Source organism: Pongo abelii, chromosome 20, assembly GCF_028885655.2.
Source record: "Pongo abelii isolate AG06213 chromosome 20, NHGRI_mPonAbe1-v2.0_pri, whole genome shotgun sequence".
NCBI lineage: Eukaryota > Metazoa > Chordata > Mammalia > Primates > Hominidae > Pongo > Pongo abelii.
The window spans coordinates 12,266,599-12,284,906 of NC_072005.2; the positions used below are offsets into that span (position 1 = coordinate 12,266,599).

At 43.6% G+C, this 18,308-nt stretch overlaps 1 protein-coding gene across 1 annotated transcript in view; it reads right to left on the bottom strand.

Annotated features, from left to right (window-relative positions):
• Nucleotides 1-11,208: 11,208 nt before the first annotated feature.
• The window catches only part of LOC100437248 (zinc finger protein 44), a 64,978-nt gene continuing 57,878 nt past the window's right edge, over nt 11,209-18,308 (bottom strand). Inside the window, exon 6 of the mRNA XM_054539797.2 lies at nt 11,209-11,223. The gene's annotated coding sequence lies outside the window, so the exon portion shown is untranslated. The remainder of the gene's footprint in view (nt 11,224-18,308) is intronic.

Sequence of the window (18,308 nt, forward strand, 5' to 3'; positions counted from 1 at the left end):
GTGCCTTATTTAGTTCATTTGGTGAGGTTATGTTTTCCTGGATGGTGTTAATGTTAGTAGATGTTCTTTGGTGTCTGGGCATTGAAGGATTAGGTATTTATTTTAGTCTTCATTGTCTGGGCTTATTTGTAGCTGTCCTTCTTAGGGAAGGCTTTCTAGATATCTAAGTTATATCTGCTTTAGGGGGCACCCCAAACCCAGTATGCTGTGGTTGTTGCATACTCATAGAGGTGCTGCCTTGATGGTCTTGGACAAAATCTGGGAGAATTCTCTGGATTACCAGGCAGAGACTCTTGTTCTCTTTCCTTATGATCTCTCAAACATAGTTTCTTTCTCTGTCTTTTCTAAGCCACCCAAGGCTGAGGGTGGAATGACACCAGCATCCCTGTGGCCACCACCACTGTGACTGCACTGGGTCAGACCTGAAGCCAGCGCTGCGTCTTGCCCAAGGCCTGCTGTATCCACTCCCTGGCTACTGCCTGTGTTTACTCAAGGCCCCTGGGGTCTACAATCAGCAGATGGCAAAACCAGCCAGGCTTGTGTCCTTCCTTTCAGGGTGGTGAGGTCCCCCAAGCCCCAGGTGAGTCCAGAAGTGCTGTCCAGTAGTCAGGGATTAGAGTGAAAAAAACCTTAGAAGTCTACCTTGTGTCCTGTTGTATTGCAGCTTGGCTGAGCTGGCACTCAAACTACGCAAGTCCTTCCCTCGAAAGGCAGAGGAACCTCACCCCATAGCCACCGCCCCAAGCCACAAGGAGTTCTGTCAGAGTACTGCTACTGCTCATGTTCCCTTAGGGCGAAAGGTCTCTTAAGTCAGCTTGTCATGAATGCTGCCTCTTCAAGGCAGTGGGCTCCCCTCTAGCCCAGGACAGGTCCAGAAATGCTATCGAAGAGTCAAGTTCTAGAATCAGGCCCCCAAGAGCCTGCTTGGTGCTCTGCCCCTCTGTGGCCATGCTGGTGCCTAAGGTGCAAGACAAGGTCCCCTTACTTTTCCCTCTGGTTTTCTCAAGCAGAAGGAGTTTTCCTCTGTAGCCACCACAGCTGGTTATGTGCTGAGTCTCACCTGAAGCCAGCAAGTCTCAGAGGCTCACCAAAGGCCCTTGATGTAGTGCCTGGGTATTGTTGCTGGTTATTCAGGGTCCAAGGGCTCTTCAGTTAACAGGTGATGAATGCTGGCAGGACTGGGTGCTTCCCTTCAAGGCAGTAGGTTCCCTTCTGGCCCAAGGTGTGTCTAGAAATGTCCGGGAGCTAGGCCCTGGAACAGGGGCCTCCTGATTCTGACCAGTGCCCTGTCCTACTGTGGGTGAGCTGGTATCCGAGATGTAAGACACAGTGCCCCCCAATACTGTCTCCTCCCTCAAGTAGAAAGGGCCTCTTTTTTAGCTGAGCACTGTGCAGCCTGGGGTTAAAGGAGGGGTGATCCCATATGTCACCACCCGTCCCTGCCCCCTGTCAGTTCACTGTCTTTGGGCCTAATTCAGGACTAAGACTCACCTAAGAGTTGCAGTCCTTATGGGCTAGACTGCCTTTCAACTTTACTTGGAGAGAGAGAGTGCTGCAGCCCTCAGCAATGAGGTTTGCAGGTGCTTAAGTTCAGACCACTGGGATCAGCAATTCCTCCCTGGCTAAGGCTGGTTAAATGCCCCCTCCATGGGCAGGTATCAGCTGAATTTCGTCTGGTTTTCCTTTCTGCTCTAACAGGACAGCACTGAGTTCAGTGCCTCGCAATTGCTGTGTTCTCCCTCCTACAGCACCTAGAGTTGCTCTCTGCATGATGCTGCTGTTGCTGGGGGTGGGAGGGGGGTGCTGTTGGTGATTCAGAACTGTTTTTTAAATTGCTTCATTGCCTCTTTCAGCGATATGAAGTTAAAACCAGGTACTATAAGTGCTTACCTGATTTTTGGTTCTCATGAAGGTGTTTTTTCTGTGTGATAGTTGTTAATTTGGTGTCCTTGCAGGGGGATGATCGGGGCGCTTTCTATTCCACCATCTTGCTCTGCTCCCTCTCTATAGTTTAAAATATTTGAGGTACGTTAGGGAAGTTCTCATCTTGTTTTTCAGAAAGCAAAACTGTTTTTGTTCATTATTCCTATAACATTTGGTGAATATGTATCACTACACACCTCAGAATGGCTAAATTCCAATATATAACACCAAACACTTCCAAAGATGCAAAGGAACATTCATTTCTGTGGTAATTCAAATGGCAGAGGTTGCAGTGAGCCGGGATTGCGCCACTGCACTCCAGCCTGGGTAACAGAGCAAGACGCTGTCTTAAAAAAAAAAAAAATCACAAAGTGATCCCATTTCACATAAACTACAAACTAGATAGGCAAAAATACATTATTCCACATGACTGGCAACACTGGAATTATCTAAGTATACATGCAAGAGCGGTGGGAGGGTCAATTCATATACTCCATTAGGACTTGGTGGCAATCTATCTTAAAGTTGTTCCGAATCTACAACCCAGCAAGTTTTCTCTAATGTATAGAGAATTTACTGTGCACAGGCACATGCGGACTTCAAGTATGATTAGAGCAGCATTTTCTATAAGAACAAAACACAAAATTGAAGTAACATGAATCCTATAGATACTGGAATGGATGAGCAAATTGGGTAGCCCAAGCCTCAGACACCAACCAGCATGTGTGAAACAACGGGCAAAAACCAAGGAGACGCCCATCCATGATTTCCTTCCACAGAAAGTGCTAAAGAGGCAAACTTAAGCAAAACACTTTTTGGTGATAAAATAATGGTATAGCCATAAGGAATATCCACAAAATTAAGGGCAGTGGTCACCTCTGGGGACAAGAGGGAAACAAAGTCAAGGTGGAGCAGCACTGGGAGCTGTGACATGCCCAGGGTCTGTTCATTCCGAGTGCCCAGTCTACGGAAGTTTACAGTTATGATTAAACATAAAACATTCTATGCATTCTATAAGAAGTATGCTATATTTCACTACAAAAATATAATTCAGCTGGGCGTGGTGGCTCACGCCTGTAATCCCAGCACTGGGAGGCCAAGGCAGGAGGATCATTTGAAGCCAGGAGTTCAAGACCAGTCTGGGCAATATAGTGAGACCTCCACCTCTACCAAAAAAATAATTCTTTAAGTTGAAAAATAACTTTCAAATAATTATTTTGCCATGTTTTCTAACTGCCTTCCCAGTTCTCATTTCACTGCCTTAGTTCAGTACAGATTTCTAAGTCTTTTAGATCGTACCTATCGCTATTCACCTTGATTTCAGCAAGAAATGACTAGCAAAAGAACGGGAACATATTCAGTGTTTAATAGAGAACTGGCTATATAAACTTCCATCTTTTAAAAAAATATATTTATTAAAACATTTTTTTGGGGGAGACAGGGTCTCACTCTGTTGCCCATGCTAGAAGTATAGTGGCACATAGTTCACTGCAGCCTTGAAGTCCTGGGTTCAAGTGATCCTCCCACCTCAGCCCCCCAAGTCGCTGGGACTACAGGCATGTGAGCCATCACAACTGGCTCAACTTCTATCATCTTGTGAACCTTTATAAAAATTAGGAAAGGCATCAGTGGATATGAAAAAAGCTGCAGGATTTATTTTCAAATGAACAAAAAAGCAAAGTGTGTAAACCATGTTGCCTTTTATAGTGAGGAAAGAAAAATATGTAATTTAAATTACTTTTTATGTAAATGCTGAACAGACAAGAAAGTAATAAAGTTATTATCTTTGGGAACCTGCAGCCACTAGACACGAATGCTAGAGGACATGCTAAGAGTGAGCCTTCAGGTAGGGTGCTTTTAAATCTCAGGCTGGGTTTTGGGTGGGTGGGTGGGTGTGTGTGTGTGTACACACAGGGTTTTTTTTTTGTAGAGACAAGGTCTTGCCATGTTTCCCAGGTTGGTCTTGAACTGACCTCAAGTGATCCTTTGGCCTCACCCTCCCAAAGAGATATGAGTCACTGTGCCCAGCCTCAGGCTAAATTTTTGAATCTTAACATTGACTATAAACAATGATTAAGAAAATTTGCATTAACTATATTTTAATAGTTCATAAATCAAATGACTAATTTTTAACAGGAAACCAGTTCTTTGTGTTAAGTCCTCTAAAGAAGTTTTATGAAGTGAGCAGTATGTTTTTGTAAACCCTAAAAAGTTGTTATGCACATAAAGATGGGAGCAATGGATGCTGGGGACTGCTGGAAGGGGGAGGGATAGTGGACAGTGAGGGCTGAGGGAATGCCTGTTGGGTGCTGTGCTCACTGCCAGGATGACAGGCTCACCCATAGCCCAAATCTCAGTGTCACAGTGTGCCCATGTGACAGACCTGCACATGTACCCCCTGAATCTAAAAGCTGAAATTATTAAGAAGGTAAATAAATTGAAATGTATATTTTTTGTGATATGATTCCTGTTGTTCGTGAGATGTGGGTTTGTGTATTCCATCCCAGGAATCTTTAAAAAATAAACGTTAACAAAAAATTTTTTTATCACTTAAGCTCAGTAGTTCGAGACCAGCCAGGGCAACATAGCAAAACCCCATCTCTATAAAAAATTTTAAAATTAGCCAGGCGTGGTGGCATGTGCCTGTAGTCCCAGCTACTTGGGAGGCTGAGGTGGGAGGATTGCTTAGAGCCTGGGAGGCAGAGGTTGCATTGAGCTGAGATGATGCCACTGCACTCCAGCTTGGGCAAGAGTGAGACATGTCTCAAAAAAAAGAAACGAAAAAAATAATTTTAAACATTTGGTTCTTAACTTACAAGTGATATTACAGGTTGTACTGCCATCACATATCAAACTGCAGGGCATTTTTTGATATGGGCAGAATCTTAAGGCATTAGGATGGCATAACAGTATGAGGAGCTTCACTAACCCACTCCCCAGAGACACTTGTGACAGTTGCTTTAAAACAACCATTTAAAGCCCCTGAGATGTCATCCTAAAGGCTAACAGCCAGTGAGGAAACCTATTCAAGAGAATCTGTGAAAATTCTGTGAGAAATGTGAGTCTGTGGTATTTAAACCCTTACTGTTCCCTGATCCTGCACCCCACATCCTCACCCCAGTGAGGTGAACACTCCACTCTAGACTATGTAGCCAAGGATACAAGGTTCTCTCTTTCCAGTATAAGAGTTAAAGAGGAAAGAGGCTGGGCGTGGTGGCTCACATCTGTAATCCTAGCACTTTGGGAGGCGAGGCAGGCGGACTACCTGAGCTCAGGAGATCAAGACCAGCCTGGGCAACACGGTGATACCGTTTCTACTAAAACACAAAAAATTAGCCAGGCATGGCAGCATGCGCCTGTAATCCCAGCTACTGAGAAGGCTGAGACAGGAGAATCACTTGAACCCAGGAGGTGGAGGTTGCAGTGAGCTGAGATCGCACCACTGCACTCCAGCTTGGGTGACAGAGCAAGACTCTGTCTTAAAAAAATTAAAAAAAGAAGAAAGTAACACCAAACACTGCTTGACAGTCAAAGACAGGTTTATTATAGAAAAGACCTGAGAGAGGCTTCTGGCTGGTCAGTCAGGAGCACTTTTCCTTGCAGACTAAGAGTGTACATTGGTTTTAGGGTGAGGGAGCTTATTACAAGCTTGGAATGTTTCTGTGTGGGGGAGAAGTTTATGGCAGGGTTGGAATGTTCTGGGTGGAGGGGCGGTTATCTTGGGGATGACATCTTTCCGGCAGGAGAGGGGTTATCCCGAGGCTAGCATGTCTCTGTGGAAGGAGTCTGGAACGTTTCTGGTTGGAGATGTTATTTGTGGTTTGTGATCATGCTGACCTTAGCCATTAGGCTGATGCCCTTTGGATTTAGGCAGTTTTTGCTTCAGGTGAATTTTAAAATGAGGTGCTTATCCATGATGGTGATGCTTCTGCTCTGTCAGAAGACCTTATAGTGATAAAAAGGACGAGGGGCGGCATGTTCTTTCTGGCTACTTCCTGCTGACGAGGGGACGGAGAGTTCTCTGGTATCGGGTTGACCGTAGGAGCAGTGCTGTCTGTAGATGTTTTTGGGTAGTTGTCTGTGAAATGGCCATGATCCTGTCAGTTAAAAAAATCTCTGAAAAAGGTTAATTAGGCAGGGTAAGAACATTAGTCCCATAATTAGGTATATTATTAGGAGAGGGCCCAGGAATGGGATGACCATGCTATGATTTTGTTCCCAAACCAAGAATCTGTTTGTTTGTTTTGGTACTCCTTAGCTTTTTAGCTTTTTAGCTTTTTCTTTGTTTTTTTTTTTTAATAGTGCTTTTTACTAGGTCCGATTGGCTGATATAGAAACAACATTCCTTACCTAATGAGAGGCAAAGGTGCTGGTTTGGAAAGGCCCATGTGTTATTTTCTGTTAGTAACCATTATTCCCGCTATGAGGATAATAATTAAGCAAAATGCTATAGTAATAGAGATTCTGTGTCTGATATTTTACCCTGAGGGTGCTACAATATCTAGTCCTACTGCAAATAGTAGAGTGAGTAAAGCAATTCCCACAAGGGTGGCGTAGTAAATAATTTCCATTAAAGTTTTAATATTTGGCTTAAAAGGAGAGGTAGGAACGATGAAAGTATTTGATGAGGTAGGGGTGAGACTGAATAGGATGAGTAATTCTCTCTTGGTTACTTCCTTTTTATGATTTTTAGCTTAAGATTTCCTATTTATTTCCTCCTGTGAGTGTCAGGGGGCTTGGAGGCAATGCCTGCTGAAACATCAAGTTTTCAGTTTATAGGGCTTTTAGAAAGCACAGCTATTTTGGAAACTTGTAGCCAGAAAAATTAGAATTTAATTTAAACAGAAAATAGTAAGAATTGAAAAACATTAGGCAAGCAACACCAGAATTTAACAACATGTGTGCTATCGTTTTTGAAACATAATTTTCTCTCTCAAGTTTACCATTTTCATTAAAAGACAAATCATGCTAGTAGGACTGATTTTCTTTATTATACTTGGCTTAGTTATTTGCATACAGTGGAGCAAGAATAATTATTTGTTACTTAGGTCCTTTAAATTGGCTTTGATGGAACTTTGTTTTGTAGAAGGAATCTGAGATAAGACCTTTTTAAAGGCAAGCCCAGCCATGGATTTGTACCATTGAATACCTATGAGTTGGGAGAATTCCTCTCTTCTTGAGGTTCCAAGATAACTTGGGACTCCTGGCCTGTCAGAAAGTGACATTCTTTACTTACCACAGATCAGAAACCCTGTACAGGGACTGTACACCAAATCTGAGGCCAGCTTTCCCAGGGCTTTATTGGCTCCATAAGTCAGATGTGATTCCTTAAAGGAAGGCACACCATTCCAGTCAAAGCCTTGGTAAAATAACCAGTTTTCCCAATTGTGTCCTGTTACAAAAGAAAACAGATTCTTGTTGCACTTATGCAAATAACTATATTACCATAACTTAAGAATATTCTGGAGAAAATCAGGTAGAGAGAAATAAGAATGCTCCAAATTTTGTTCATGGAAGCATACTAAATTGTTAAAAGCTGTCAATAGCTCAAAAGAAAAGATTCTTGGACTTTGAAAAACAAAACAAAGGATTAGCAATATTTTAAGCAATACGTTAAAAAGATCACTCCAGGCTGGGCGTGGTGAGTCACATCTGTAATCCCAGCACTTTGGGAGGCCGAGGTGGGTGGCTCACCTGAGGTCAGGAGTTAAAGACCAGCTGGGTAACATGGTGAAACCCCTTCTCTACTAAAAATACAAAAATTAGCCAGGTGTGGTGATGCACACCTGTAATCCCAGCTACTTGGGAGGCTGACACGGGAGAATTGCTTGAATGTAGGAGGAGGCTGCAGTGAGCCAAGATCGCGCCACTGCATTCCAGCCTGGGCTACAGAGCAAGACTCTGTCTTAAAAACAAACAAACAAAAAAGATCACTCCAGTCTCCTACAGTTTAGTTCATGCAGTTAATTCCTGTCCTGATTCATATTAACATTTTAGCTTTTTAAGAGTTCTGAACGTTTTTCCTCTATTGTGATATCACAATTTTCAAAGTTTTCAGAAACTTGCATTCAAGGGCACCTGTTAGACCTTTATAGCTGATTATAAAACCACCTTTTTAAAGAGGACCAAAACAAGACAACAATTGTTTATGGATGACAAAAAGTTTTAGGAGAGGCCGGGTGCAGTGGCTCATGCCTGTAATCCCAGCAGTTTGGGAGGCCAAGGTGGGCAGATCCCCTTGAGGTCAGGAGTTTCAGACCAGCCTGGACAACATGGTGAAACTTCATCTCTACTAAAAATACAAAAATTAGCCAGGTGTGGTGGTGTGCACCTGTAATCCCAGCTACTCTGGAGGCTGAGGCAGGAGAATCGCTTGAACCCAGGAGGCAGAGGTTGCAGTAAGCCGAGATCGTGCCATTGCACTCCAGCCTGGGCAGCAAGAGTGAAAATCCGTCTCAGAAAAAAAGTTTTAGAATAGCCATAGTTAAGACTCAATTGACAAGGATATCTGTTACCTCTGTGGCACACAATAATTTTAACATAACAATTATTACTTATAAGGTACACTAAGATATGTCAGAATTATAGGAGTCTCCCATAACTTTGGAACACATACCAATAACATACTTATACAAATATAGCCCAAAGAAAGCCAAACACCATTTTGTATTTGACAATGCTTCCTGTATGATTTTATACCAAATATGCCAAATTTTACCTTTATATTAGTGTGCTATGAATATTAAACTCCATTTTTAATAAAACCTTGTAGACGCATTTACTCAATTTTAATGTTTGACCAAAAGGTAAGATTTTTATAGAGCCTTTTTAACCCTTTATAATTTTTGTTAAAGAGCAGGTTAGTGCTTTAAGAGAAACCTATTGTGCTTTTATTTTAATGCTCAATTTACAGAAAAACTAGATGCTACCCCTTCAACTTTAGCCAATATGTTTACACAGAATTTCCTTTACAATTAACCTGCCAAAACTTGCTTAAACCTTCAAAACAATTAACTTTTTAATGTAGGTAAAAATCCACATTCTCATGCCTCCTTATAATCTTTTTACCAAAAGCATATTTTACTTTCCTTACACACTTTCCACATAATTAACTTTCAGTAAACTTTTTGTTGAAAACCTTGGTAAGTTTGGGATTTTAATTATGTACTAGGTGTAGAGCCTAGGACCTAGACTTCTGTGCAGATAAGGTCTGGCTTAGTCCAGCATTTAACTCCTTGTGTCCTAGGTTTTACCTAGCTGCAAAGCAGGCAAGTTGTACAGGTAAGAGTTATAGGGGCATTTTATAAAGCAGTCAGGAGGCCTAATCACTTTTAAATTGTACATTTCTTGCATAAATTCCATTTATAAAATTTTTCATGCCTTTCACAGACAATCTGACATGCCTCAACTTTCTGACTTGTTGTAAACATCGCTCTCTTTAAACAACCAGTTAATTTACTTTAGGACAAAAATTTACCATATACAATTTTTAAATATAAATTATATTTTAATATCAAAGATAACAGTCCTTTCCCAAAACAAACTTCCTTCACGCCTGTGGACTGGACTGCCTAAGTCCATAACATTAGAAGTTAGGATATTAAACGGCTTAGGATGTAGCTATTTTCATTAAACCAATATTAATGTTTCACTTATTAAAAAATTATACAAAGATTATTTTGTTTGGGCTGAGTCATAGTTTTGTTTTGATACCTTGTAGTATTTGGCAGAGATAACAATGAAATTGCTTGATTAATAAATGCAAACAAAAACATACGCTGGCAACTCTTAAGACCCTTCTAACTTTACTGTACCAGTAAGTTTTAAAGATTAAAGTCATGTGAACTGAAAGATTCCACAGCTTTTACTTTTCCGTTAAAAATATTTGATTTAAGCACTTATTTTTTTGCCAATTATAATTAGAGTTCTTTTAATAGACATTGCACACATAACACATATATAGCCACACAGACAACCAGAAGAAGATTCAGTAGTTACAATATTTTTTTCTCCTAATTTCCCAATTGGCTTATTGGCCTTTGGGTGGTACCCTTTAAAAATAGGGCTAGGAAAACAGTTTCCAGGGCCTAATAAACAAGTAGAGCTGGAAAACAAAGATTTTGAGAAGTACTTATTCACCTTTAATTCCAGGGGTTCCATAAGGAAAACAGATTTTTCCCAAAATGGGATTTGTGGCGCCTTATCTGTTTTCCCAAGGGGTCCCAGGCCACCAGAAACCATTTTAGGGTCTTTTATACATGCACCAAGAGTGGCAAGACAGAGTGGAAAAAAGTAATTCAGTTAACTGGGAAAAAAAACTTTTACAAGATCTATGAAGAGAAGCCTTTTGAATATACTCATCGCTTGGAGGAGGGAGAGACCTGGAGAGGGTTTTCATTAGGAAGATTTTTTTTTTTTTTTTTTTTTGAGACATTGTCTCGCTGTGTCACCCAGGCTGGAGTGCAGTGGTGTGATCTCTGCTCACTGCAAGCTCCGCCTCCCAGGTTCACGCCATTCTCGTGCCTCAGCCTCCTGAGTAGCTGGGACTACAGGTGCCCACCAGCACACCCAGCTAATTTTTTGTATTTTTAGTAGAGATGGGGTTTCACTGTGTTAGCCAGGATGGTCTCACTCTCCTGACATCATGATCAGCCCGCCTCGGCCTCCCAAAGCGCTGGGATTATAGAGGTGGGCCACCGCGCCCAGCCAGGAAGAAAGATTTTATGAGAGGTGCAAGCTTGACACAGGGAGGGTTGGGATTTAAGGTAGAAGCAGAAGAAAGCCTGAATATAGAGAACCTCTTGCCATTTGCTGTTCTTGGTTATAAAGTTGTTAAGGTTCCTGAGAATTTGCAAGTTAAAGGTGCCATTTTTGGGCCATCAGCTGTCACTATCTAATGTGTATTGGGGCCAGGCCATGTTACAATAAAAGACTACATGCTTAAGCTAAGTTTGGTGAGGTCACGACGGAGACAGCACAGTGGAGAGGGTGTGGGAATATGGGATTGTTTGGCACCCATGTGGGCTGGCAAGAAGAAGCCAAGGGTATCTGTTTTGTTCTAGGCATCCCCAGACAAAAGACAGAGACCCAGAGCCCTCTTTCCAAAGAGGATGGTCAAGCTGAGAAGAAACTGGGCATCCCCAAGATTTCCTCTAGCTTAGTCCCACCAGTCCTCTGAGGACCAAGACAGCAGACCTGACTTTTTCTGGGTACCATGAGAAAGCCAGGGGAGGGCAGATCTTACCAGTCAGCTGGATTAGTGTCTGATGTTGATGTTCCGGTTGGCCTCTTGGACTGCAGCTGCACAAGGGAGAGAGAGAGAGAAAAGGGAGGATGAGAGAAAAGTGAACTGAATGAAAAGACAGAGTGGTGGCCAGAGACCTTCAGGATCCAGGAATTAACTCAGGACGAGCTGCCGTTGCCCACTGCTTCCTGAATTGCAGGAGAGCCTCTGCCCCCAGCACCCGTCCTGGGTTTTGGCACCAAATGTAAGAGTTTGAGGAAAGAAACATGAAATGTGGCTTGACAGTCAAAGACAGGTTTATTTTAGAAAAAACCTGAGCAGGGCTTCTGGCTGACTTCCATCAGAAGTGCTTTCTCTTACAGACTCAGAGTGTATATTGGTTTTAGGGTGAGGGGGCTTATTACACGCTTTGAATGTTTCTGTGTAGGGGAGAAGTTTATGGGGGCGTTGGAATGTCTCTGGGCAGAGGTGGATTATTTTGGGGCTAGCATGTCTCTGGTCTGGGAGGAGTTTGGAATGTTCCTGGTTAGAGATGTTATTTGTGGTTTATGATCATGCTGACTTAGCCATTAGGCCGATGCCCTTTGGATTTAGGCAGTTTTTGATTAAGGTGACTTTTAAAATGAGATGCTTGTCCACGATGGCGATGCTTCTGCTTGGTCACCCAGCCTCTAGTCAGAAGGCTTTTTTCCAGGAAGGGCAGAACTTCAGCTTTTCTCATCTTACCTCCACCTACCCATTACTGAGGTTACGCCCTGTGTGGGTATGTTCAAAAAGTGGGGACATGGTTTGTGAGCATGGTGTGCTCAGACTACTAGGACACTGATAAACTTTGCCTCAGCTCGTAGAGGTGGTGGATCCATGCCAGGACACAGGCCAAGAGGACATCAGGCTGCTGTCCCTCCCCGCCACTGAACACTCAGTTCCCAAAAAGAGAGGATTACTCAGAAAGCAGCTTGCCAAAGCTCCTACCCAAGCTTCAGGCCCTGTCAGATTTTGCCTTGAGGTGGAAGAGAAGCAAGCTGTGAAACACATAGCTCCTAACCTCTTGCATAAGAATTAACTTCAATTGCAATAGATCATGAGACATTTAAGCCAAAGGGCACTCGATCCTTGATGCAGTGGAAATGGAGGTGAAAAACAATTCACAGGAGATTCGTGGATTTAATGAAGATACTGCCTGCACTGTAGGCCAGCTAATTTGTGGACAAAATCAGGAAAAAACACTGTTAGGAGGAGTCCATTAAGCATCTAAACAAACAACTATTAAATGCTGATCTCAGATAGTATTCTTACAAAGGAGAGAAAACATATTTGGATTTACAGGGCAAATTTGTCCGGGGACTTTTTTTAGAACAATAGAGCCATCAGCCAGCAATTAGTGCAGTTTAACATCTGAGGGCTGTCCAAGAGAGGAAGATGATTCCCACCATACCATTGTCATGTCAGGATGACTGCAGGCAGAAACAAAGCTGAGCCACTTCCCCTTCCCTCAAGAGCAGTATCAGAGACTTAAAGTTATGAAGAAGAAATTGACAGAGCAAGAGCATCGCCATCATGGACAAGCACCTCATTTTAAAATTCACCTTAATCAAAAACTGTCTAAATCCAAAGGGCATCAGCCTAATGGCTAAGGTCAGCATGACCATAAACCACAAATAACATCTCTGACCAAAAACATTCCAGACTCCTCCCTGACCAGAGACATGCGCCAAGATAACCCCCACTCTGGCTGGGAAGATGCCAGCCCCGAGAAACCCCCCTCCAGCCAGAAAGATGTCTGCCCCAAAATAACCTCTCCTCTGCCCAGAGACAATTCCAAGCTTGTAATAAGCCCCCTCACCCTAAAACCAATATATACTCTTAGTCTGTAAGAAAAAGTGCTCCTGACCAAAATCGGCCAGAAGCCCCTGAGATTGTTTCTAAAATAAACCTGTCTTTAACCATCAAGCTGTGTTTCTTTCCTCTTTAACTCTTACAGAAATAGACCTCACCAAAATAGTCCAATCGGTCACTAAACAAAATAAAGCAAATAACAATAACAAGGCCTGGAGAAATTGAACATACTCTGAGAAGGTTCAGTATGTTATCAAAAATGTCCAATTTGCAACAAGTACAACCCATACATCCAAAAAAAAAAAAAAAGCTGACAATAGAAACTGCCTGTGAGAACAGATAGCAGATTTAATCAAAAAATACTTCAAAGCATACATTATAAATATGTTCACAGAACCAAAGGAGAGCGTGACTTAAACACATTGAGATTTGGAATCTAGTTGAAGGTTTCTCCACACCAACTACCCTGCTTTCACAATCTTTCTAATGTAATGACTTCTGTAAAACATGACAAGCCTTGCTGGGCGCAGGGGCTCACACCTGTAATCCCAGAACTTTGGGAGGCCGAGGCAGGTGGATCATGAGGTCAGGAGTTCGAGACCAGCCTGACCAACATGATAAAACCCTGTCTCTACTAAAAATACAAAAATTAGCCAGGCATGGTGGCAGGCACCTGTAATCCCACCTACTCAGGAGGCTGAGGCAGAAGAATCGCTTGAACCCAGGAGGCGGAGGTTGCAGTGAGCTGAGATTGCGCCGCTGCACTCCAGCCTGGGTGACAGAGCGAGACTCTGTCTTAAAAAAAAATAAAATGACAAGCCCATTATTAGTGGTTCATTAATAGGTTTTGAACCTACATTGCACCCAGTATCACAGAAAGTGCAGGTTTTCTGCCATGTATGAATTGTTTGAAAGTAAATGCACTGATTACTCTGCAACAAGGCTCCCCCATAGCTATTATAAAAATAATAATATCCATGTATGAAGTTTCTTAGTTCTGTTTCCCTGTGAAGTATTTTATAAATACTTCAACATCTATGTTACAGTAAGTATATATTTTTGTTGAAAATTTTGTGTTAAAAATTGATAACATGCAAAGATCCCCTCAAGGGACATTTTTTTTCCTCTTGTGAGGGCAAATCACCTTAGATTTCTCCCAGGCTTTTTCTATTGATCTTTAATGTTCTGGTTTTCCCATTTGTTTCCTAAAATGTAGACCGAAAAAAATCATTATCATTTAGAAAGTATGGAAAAATTACTGGATTGTAGGTTCATTGTGCACTGCAGCCATGCTTGATCAATTCATCAAAATACCTCCCTTCCACATTCCAAATTTTGGAACAGCACTGATGGCCAAAAAGCACTTGTTCTCTAATTGACTAAAGGAAAAAAATACTATCCTCACCTATAGAAGCCAGGTGCTGATGGCTTCCCTCATCACATCTCTACAGATTCTTCACAGAAAAATCCAGCAAAGCCCACTCCTTCTGGATGAAGTTCACAGCCACGTCTTCAAAGACCACCAAGCCGTGACATATCCCAGATATGTGTAGAGGAAGACAGGTGAAACGGACAGCACTGGGAATCTAGACTCAATTCATGAGAGTTCACACTGAAGCGGTGTCATTGTCTCAGAGCCATGGAAAACTAGGACATGGACAAACAAAGAGAGGTTCTGAGCAGAAGTTTAATAGGCGAAAGAAAGACATGAGCATTCTCTGCTGCAGAGAGAAGGGTCTCAGAGAAGTGGGTTGCTGTTCCCACAGTGAAATGCAGTTTTATAGATGAGCTTGAGGAGGCAGTGTCTGATTTACACAGGGTACAAAGATTGGTTGGGGCCAGGCGTGGTGGCTCGTGCCTGTAATCCCAGCACTTTGGGAGGCCAAGGCAGACGGATCACGAGGTCAGGCGATTGAGACCATCCTGGCTAGCACAGTGAAATGCTGTCTCTACTAAAAATGTCTCTACTAAAAATACAAAAAATTAGCCAGGCGTGGTGGCGGGTGCCTGTATTCCCAGCTACTCAGGAGGCTGAGGCAGGAGAATGGTGTGAACCTGGGAGGCGGAGCTTGCAGTGAGCCGAGATAGCACCACTGCAGTCCGACCTGGGCGAAAGAGCAGGACAACGTCTCAAAAAAAAACAAACCACCAGTTCACTACAATCTTTCTATAAAATACAAGAGTAAACACTTCCTAATACATGCTAGGAGGCCAACAGAATCCTACTGCCAAAACTAGATAGATACAATACAAAGGTAGAAAACTATAGACCAGTAACTCTCATGATCATAGATCCTAAAAGTTCTCAACAAATATTCACAAATTGAATCTAAAAATGTATAAAAAGAATTATACACCACAGTCAAGTGGGAATCATTACAGGCGTACAAGGCTGATTCAAATTCAGAAATTGCCGGGTGCAGTGGCTCATGCCTGTAATCCCAGCACTTTGAGAGGCTGAGAAGATTGCTTGAGCCCAGCAGGCAGAGGTTGTCCTCTGGGAGTGAACCAGAGGCTGATATTCACTAGATCCTCCAAGAGACCTGGCAACTGTGAGCATCCTGGGTCAATCCCAGGAAGTTCTGAAACCCAGGAACAGGGACAGATCACCCTGTAAAATTTCCAAAAGGGAACCTCAATCCAAAGACATTCTGGCAAGGTGTCTGTGCCTAGGGAAGATAAAAGGAGGAGAGGCACAAAGATTTTTTGCAGCAGAGTTTCATGCACTTACTCTGTTTTCCTCATGTGAAGTGTTCACAAACAGAAAAATATTTTAAAAAGAGCCATCTATTGCTCTGTGAAAAAAATGATAAAGTACTGCATCTGTTTGAAATGCACAATAAAGGACAAATAGTTGATAATATTTTGAATCGATGAAGCAAAGTTGGCACTTGGGAATGTGGGGAAGGAATTGGAAATTTAGGAATTCATACAAACCCTAGAAGGGTTAAGTTCGGCAAACAGAATTGTGGATTTGAGACCTGTGTCCCACAGTTTTGGAAAACGCAAGGGCAAACAAATACACGGGAAAATCGGTACCCCTGGGGAGTGTTAAAGAAATAAGAGGCAATCAGACTGGAGTGGCTATAGTGCCCTGAGTTGCCTCCCAAGGACACCAAAATCGAACACAAATGTAGCTTGTAAATTACCAATTTAGAGGAAAATGAAATTTAGCCTCCAACTACATAACCAGAACATTTCCACCTGGATAGACCTGTCAGAAATAGGAAGAACTGAAAGAAATTTGTTAAAAAGTGGCCTAAGATGGCTGCAGCTTGGACATACAGGTAATAGAAACCAGGCCCATGAAATAAAGCTGAACTGTCAGCCTGAAAGTCAAATATCTCAGTGACCTGTACTGATGACAACCTTGCCTATCAGATGAAGCAAAGGTAGGACAGATCCAGTCATCCCTGTCTAAACCCTAAGATGCCTGTGTACTGGTTAACCTTTCATATACTTTCACCACATACTTGCTTTATCTTATGTATAAGGTCACTGCCCACTTCTCCCATTTTCTGTGTAACACAAGGTATATAACACTTCACGTAGCCCACTCCAGGACACACTGTTTGTGCTGGGTCTGTATTCCCAGGCTATCGTCCTTAAACTTGGCTCAGAATAAAACGCCTGTTTTTTTAACCTTTGGTTGACAGACCAAATAAGGCGACTTATAACCAAAGATTTAATTTGGCGTGCTTCCTCATACACCTTATATAAAAGCCTTTCCTTCAATCCCCCCTGACGGGACCCCAAAGAACAAACCATGGTTGCGTTATTCATGAATTGCTCTTGGCTAAATAATTAAATATTTAACGGTGCTGCATTTTAATTTTTACAGGTGAAAGGCGGGATTGGGAACCCCACAGACCGCAGCTCCTCCCAGGAGAACCCCACACATGAGTCTGGATCCTCACCATGGTCCTCCCGTGGCCCCCACACAATCTGGGGAGACGCGGAGACGCGGGCACTGCGGGCGCTGTGCTGCCGAGAGGGCTCCGGACTGGGGCTGCAGTTGCTGTGCAGGGACGGGACAGGATGCCGGGGGTCCCGGGTGCCGGCCCAGCCCCACCCTGTGGCCGAGGGGACCCAAGGCCGAGCTGCGCCAGGGAGACTCGGGTCTGCAGACCCCGGAATCGCTGCTGAAAGGCCCGGGTCCCACCACAGCAGGTCCCAACCAGCCCCTCCTCCCACCCGGCCTTGCACACTCACCATTTCCCAGCTCCCAGGTGTCCCGGGTCCTCCCTTGGCTCCAGGGATCAGTGCTGGTCACCACCGGACAGAAGCTGTGGTGGGGCCACCTCGGCCTCTGGAACGCTGATTTCAGTGGGTTAGGGGAACAAGAGCCCCTTAGACTTGCGGAGCTTGGCCCCACCCTCCTGGCGGAGCGCCTGATTGGATGATTTACACGACCCCGCCCAGTACCCCCAGGATAGGAATCAAGCCCCACCCCCTAGGCCCGGGTTTCAGGAGAAGCCACGGAAAGTGCGGAAGTGTGGAGCAGGACTGACAGGTTCTAGCAACAGCCCTCCGACCCCCCCCCAGGCCAGGTTTCCTTCTGGAGCTTGGACGTGACCCCACACTGGGGACATTTGCATTTAAGAAAAACTTGGCTCCGGGCTTTCCACAGTGGGCACTGGCATCTTCCTATACTCAACTGGGCCCTTTCTGTTTCTTCCTCCTGGACAGGGGTTCACAAGTGTGAGCAGGCAGTTCCACACTCCGTGTCCAATTGAGCCAGTACCTTTGCTGGAAGCTACTGGGCTGGAACAGGAGGGAGGGCCCAGATGTCTTCCAGGGATCAGGAATTTGGGATAAGCAGCTGGTGGCATGGCCAAGGCTTCCTCATAACCTTATCTCAGTCTACCCATTTTCAGGGAAGAAAACGAAATATGCCAACAAGGGAACAAAAATTAAGTGCATGAAAAAAAGAGTTATACTACAGCAATATTCTGTAAAGAAATCAAAAGGGGCCGGGCGCGATGGCTCACACCTATAATCCCAGCAGTTTAGGAGGCCAAGGTAGGAGGATCACCTGAGGTCAGGAGTTTGAGACCACTCTGGCCAACATGGTGAAACCCCATTCTCTACTAAAAATACAAAAACTAGGCCAGGCGCAGTAGCTCACGTCTGTAATCCCAGCACTTTGGGAGGCCAAGGCGGGCGGATCACAAGGTCAAGAGATCAAGACCATCCTGGCCAACATGGTGAAACCCTGCCTCTACTAAAAATACAAAAAAAATTAGCTGGGTGTGGTGGCACGTGCCTGTAGTCCCAGCTACTCGGGAGGTTGAGGAAGGAGAAT